Source organism: Benincasa hispida, chromosome 12 (assembly GCF_027475165.1).
Source record: "Benincasa hispida cultivar pf3 chromosome 12, pf3_genome.v1.1, whole genome shotgun sequence".
NCBI lineage: Eukaryota > Viridiplantae > Streptophyta > Magnoliopsida > Cucurbitales > Cucurbitaceae > Benincasa > Benincasa hispida.
In genome coordinates, this window is record NC_143489.1 from 33,696,236 (window position 1) to 33,702,292 (window position 6,057).

Sequence of the window (6,057 nt, forward strand, 5' to 3'; positions counted from 1 at the left end):
AATTAAATTAAGAAGTTTTTGGACATTGAGTTGATATGTTGAAGTTAAAAGTTCGTGTATAAACTTTTTTTTTTTTGGATAAATGTGCAATCTTGAATAGTGAAGGATCTTGAAATAATTCATGTTCAATCTTGAATAGTGAATGATCTAAGATTAGTAAAATTAAATTACTTATGTCCCAGACAATTATTTGGTTTTTGATTTTTTATTTTTGAAAATTAAGTTGATATACATTACTTTCACTTTTAAATTCTTCCTTTATTCTCTATTTTTTATTTATGACTTAAAAAATTAAGACAAATTTTAAAAACTTAAAAAATAATTTTAAAAAATTTCTTATTGTTTTTGGAATGGACTAAGAATTTAGGTATTGTACTTAAATAAAGGTGCAAGTTAACTGAGAAAAAAAAATGGTGAAAAAATAATTTTAATATTCAAGATTCTAAAAACAAAAACCGAGAAAAGTGTCCATGCATCCTCAATTTCATTCTTTTAAAACCGAAAGCAACGAAATTTACGCCAGAAGCAGTCGAATATCGACGAAACCATGGTTCTTGCTATAATGAAGATAATAAATTCGAGGATGGTCCGAACGGCTACTCACCAAGTACCCGCAATTCATTTTCGATCCGGCGACCAGCGGCGGCGGTGAGGCTTCTCTTTCTCATTTCTTCCAGTTTCCCATGTCAGTTTCAGTTTGATCTTTAATCTAATTTGCTTTCAGTTCTGCGATTTCTGCTGTTTCACTGAGTCTCAACTCTGGTCTCTCCTCATTGTCTTCTTCATCTCTTACACGTTGTTCTTATTTCATCGAGTAATGCTGATTTTTCTCCCTTTTCTTACTGGTATATATAAGTGCAGAAGAGGCGAGGACTGTTGTTTTCTGCTCACGATTCGTATTCAATTAATTTGGGTTCACTGGAAATGGAACACACGAAAAACCCTCGTTTCATTCGACTTCCATTTGTAGAAACAACCCTAATAAAACTTAGATTTTCGTTTTGCTTTGCACTTATGATTGGAGCTCCCTGTTATTTTTCATTTGTCCCTGTGGACAGAAATGGAAAGGGAAAAAAAATCAAAATTTTGTATGTTTATATCTCATTGGCATGAATTTGGTGTTAGTATCAAAATGTAGTAAAAATTCTAAAACTTTTAAGGGTAAATTGAAATTAGCCATACATTAGAGCCTTTTTTGTGTATTTAAGCCTTTTAATTTGTACCAATTGGAAACACACCCATCACTAATGTCTTGTTACCCCTCTTGCGTAAGCTTTCTTTACTATTATTAAAGGCTAGTGTTACTACAGGAGAAGGGGAGAAAACAAAAGGATGGCTTGCTGCCTGCTGGTTTTTCCCAAGATATTTCTGACTTGATTTGCTCTATCTTTTTCGTTTATTTTAATGTTTCTCCTATTATTCATGTTTGAATTTGGCGAGCTGTATTTTTTAATTGCTTTCAGATTCCGAATAATAAAGGTTTATCTATAATGAAAAGTGTTCTCAGTTTTTAAGAAATTTTGCTCCAGTTATTCTTGTTTGATGCCATTGCAATTCTTTCTTTTTAAAACATGTATTCACATGTGTATATTTGTGTGTGCATGCTCATATCTAAATATGTCGGGTATGTTGTGATTGTAGGTGGTAATGCCAAAATTAAGAATTGCACGGTGGATGTTTCATGACATCATTGATAGATGACCTTTGTTCATATCAACTTCTGCAAATTTTCTCACACTGGCTTATATGAATCAAATGAGCAAAAAGACCATCCTCTCAAAAATCATCGGTAAGAAGCACCATTTATTCTCCTCTCCGTTTTTCTGTTTACCCTCCAGACTTCTAGTTTTTCAAATACACTATGATGTAGCCACCTGCAATTTTGTTCTCCAATCATATGCCAACCACAAGAATCTCACTAAAGGAAAACAGCTTCATTCCTTAATGATCACTTCTGGATTTATTCATTTGCCTTCATCCATTACTAGCTTGATCAACATGTACTCTAAATGCAATCAAATGGAACAGGCTGTTTTAGTTTTCCACGATCCATATCGTGAGCGTAATGTGTTTGCATACAATGCAATAATTGCTGGATTTGTTGCAAATGGACTTGCAGCACATGGGTTTCAGTTTTATAAGAGAATGAGGTCAGTGGGTGTAATGCCTGATAAGTTCACTTTTCCATGTGTAGTTAGAGCTTGTTGTGAGTTCATGGAGGTTAGGAAGATTCATGGTTGTTTATTTAAAATGGGATTGGAGTTGGATGTGTTTGTTGGCAGTGCTCTTGTCAATACTTACTTGAAGGTTGACATGATGGAGGATGCAGAGAAAGTTTTTGAAGAGTTACCCGAGAGAGATGTTGTGCTTTGGAATGCAATGATCAATGGTTACACCCAAATTGGTCGCCTCAACAAAGCAGTAGTGGTTTTTAAGAATATGGGTAAAGAAGGGATTTCACCTTGTAGATTTACAATGACTGGAATTTTGTCTATTCTTACTTTGATGAGAGATATTAACAATGGTAGAGCAATTCATGGAATTGTAACAAAAATGGGTTATAGTTCATGTGTTGCAGTTTCAAATGCACTGATTGATATGTATGGGAAATGCAAGCATATTGAAGATGCTTTAATGATTTTTGAGATGATAAATGAGAAGGATTTGTTTTCATGGAATTCAGTTATATCTGCTCATGAGCAATGTGGTGATCATGATAGTACCTTGAGACTTTTTGGCAAGATGTTAGGTTCTAGGGTTCTACCTGATGTGGTTACTATCACTGCTGTACTTCCAGCTTGTTCTCACTTGGCTGCCCTCATGCATGGTAGAGAAATTCATGGATATATGATTGTTAACGGATTGGGAAAAAATGAAAACGGTGATGACGTATTATTAAACAATGCTGTTATGGACATGTATGCGAAGTGTGGATGCATGAAAAATGCTGACATAGTATTTGATCTAACAAGGAATAAGGATGTGGCGTCTTGGAACATCATGATTATGGGTTATGCAATGCATGGATATGGTAAAGAGGCATTGGATATGTTTCATCTTATGTGTGAGGCTCAAATTAAACCAGATGCTGTTACATTTGTTGGAGTTTTATCTGCTTGTAGTCATGCAGGTTTTGTACATCAAGGGCGATCATTCTTAACTCGAATGGAACTTGAATTTGGTGTGGTTCCAACTATTGAGCATTATACTTGTATAATCGACATGCTCGGTCGAGCAGGACATGTAGAGGAAGCTTATGAGCTGGCTCAAAGAATACCTCTTCAAGAAAACCTTGTTTTGTGGATGGCATTATTGGGAGCATGTCGACTTCATGGGAATGCAGAGTTGGGAAAAGTTGTTGGAGAAAAGATAACGCGACTTGAACCTGAGCATTGTGGTAGTGGTAGTTATATATTGATGTCTAGTATGTATGGAGTCGTAGGTCGATATGAAGAAGCATTGGAGGTTAGACGAACAATGAATGAACAAAATGTTAAGAAGACACCAGGTTGTAGCTGGATTGAACTCAAGGATGGGCTGTATGTTTTTAGCATGGGAGACAGGACACATCATGAATTAAATGCATTGATTAATTGCCTTTGTGGCATTGGATACTTTCATGATGAAGTTATGCATTCATTTTAAGCTATGTTAGTATTTGCAATTGAATTGACCCTTTCTTTTTACCAGATAGGAATAAAGGCTTAAAAAACACATGGATGAATTTACAGTTGATTGAGGAGGGAATGGAAGAATGGGCTTCTTTGAACACGCTTACAGAAGACACTCTTCGCAGCAAGGAAGAACGATTTCCTGTGGCCTTTGGATCCATCGAGCACTTTTAAGGTTTGTTCTCTCTATTATAAGTTTACGAGTCTCAATAGGCTGGTTGTTACATCCCCTCTACAAAAGCATTTGGAAGGACAAATACCTAAAGAAGATAAAAGAGTGTTTTATGGGGCGGTTTGGGACTTTCCAACTTAAGAACTTGAAAATTTACTCCAAACAGGCCCTTCGCCATTGTGCATGAGACAATGGCCAAACGGCTCCGTATTGCCTAGAGGATGTATTCTGTGTTCTATGCATAAATTGTAACGATGTCCAAGAACACTTTTCCTTGTTACATAGAATTTCTCTCATGAGTATCGATGCACCATCCTAAAGTCTTTCAAATGGTTAATGACTCTCCCAAGTGATATGAAGACCTAATTGGAGACCTTTGGCCAGCCATCCTTTCAAGAATGGCTGCAGATTATTAGAGCGCATTGCACGTGTTTCATAACATCTTCAGCCATGCATCCACAACTATTCATAGATTCTATTATAATAATTCTTTTGTTGGTTTAAATTATGTTCCCCATTTACCATTTATAGTATCATGATCTTGAAGTTAATTAGAGCTTTTTTTGTGGTTTCTTTTATAGGATCTCTGGTATATTTTGTAACATTTCAATAGCATCAATAAAATATTTGTTTTCTAATAACAAATACTTTTTACTGTCTGCATCTCGAGTGGATTGCACGTATATGCCTCATCCATCTTCTGGTAAAGCATTCCAAGTCTCTCCGACATTTCTTGAAGTTATATGTTACAACTAAAAAACAACAAGAAAAGAAAACTTCAACATTCATGAAATTTCGACCGTGGATGAAAACATGATTTATTGATGTTTTCTGTAGTAAAAAATGTAAATGAGAAAAAATGAAAGGGAAAAAATTAATTTTTACTTTTAAACTTGATATCTCAAACTTAGACAACCATTGTAATCTTAATCTTATACTAGGTATGGTATAACAATTTTGTCCACTAATAAGCTTTCTTTTGAAAATTAGTTAAACAAAGATTAAACTACAAATTTAGCCTAACTTTGAGCCCACAACTTTTAAAATTTGATAAATTTTACTTTTGGAGTACTAAAATTGAAGATGGTTTAATTTTTTTTTGTTAGAATTACAAGTATGATTTGGAAAGAATATGAGAAAATGTATGAAAACAAGTGGTCATTTAGCTAAAACGAATTTGTATCAACGGATATATGACCAAAACAAAATTACAAAGCGATCATGCGTCATGATGTCAGTAATTGTGCACCATGATGTATGCGATCGTACACTATGATGTCAGCGATCACATACCTTGACGTCAACAACCACGCACACTTTTTGCCCGTACGATGATTTTATTTTGTCATATCTTTGTTGATACAACTCCGTTTTAGCTAAATGACTACTTGTTCTTATATGTTTTTTTTGTGTTCTTTCCAACTATGTTTATAAATTGAGCAAAATGTTGAAGTATTTTTACTTTTAAATGAAATTGAAATTTCGTTTTTTGGTTGTTGAAAGCAAGAGGAAAAGAGAGGTAGGAAATAGAGGAGAAGGTGAAGTATTTAATATTAAGGATAAAAGTGGTATATCAAAAGCCAAAAGGGTCAATAACAAATAAGTTTTTTAAAAAGAGATATGCCATAGAAAAGTTTCTACTATTTGAGTCATTTTGTAGTTCAAGGGTCTTGGACTAAACTTTTAATTTAACTTTAAAATATAATCTCATATGCTTTCAATGATTTATAAAATATATGTATCGTACAAAATTGATATGGTTTAAGAGAAAACTACAACAAAGCTAAATTGTTGTGAAAATTTATGAGATTTAAGAGAAAAGTACAGAATTGATGGACAAGCACTAACATGTTTGGAATAACTTCTAGATCAATTAGAAACTTCTTGAGCCACACATCCTCCTTGGCAGCTTCACAAGCCGCTACATACTCTACCTCCATGGTAGAGTCAACTATACAACCTTGCTTAGTGCTCCTTCAGACCACAACTCCTTCATTAATAGTGAACACTGATCCTGAAGTGGATTTCCTAGAATCCCTATCCATCTAAAAATCATAAGCAATGTATCCTATAAGGATCAAATCCTTAGACCCATACACAAGCATGTAGTCCCTCGTTCTCCGAAGATACTTGAGGATGGTTTTAACAGTGGTCCAGTGATATAATCCTAGATTAGAGTGATATTTATTGGTTATCCCTACTACATAGCAAATG

General features: G+C 34.4%; 1 pseudogene across 4 annotated transcripts; it reads left to right on the forward strand.

The window, feature by feature from the left end:
* The first annotated feature begins 459 nt into the window (after positions 1-459).
* LOC120070120 (pentatricopeptide repeat-containing protein At3g14730 pseudogene) lies at positions 460-4,488 on the forward strand (annotated as a pseudogene). Of its 4 annotated transcripts, none has more exons than XR_016525117.1 (3): positions 460-648; positions 1,642-1,789; positions 3,691-4,488. The product of XR_016525117.1 is annotated as a pentatricopeptide repeat-containing protein At3g14730 pseudogene, transcript variant X4 (transcript). The 4 variants fall into 4 exon arrangements; XR_016525116.1 differs by having other exon boundaries at positions 486-648; positions 1,642-3,846; positions 4,010-4,488; XR_016525115.1 differs by having other exon boundaries at positions 486-685; positions 1,642-4,488.
* Positions 4,489-6,057: the final 1,569 nt, after the last annotated feature.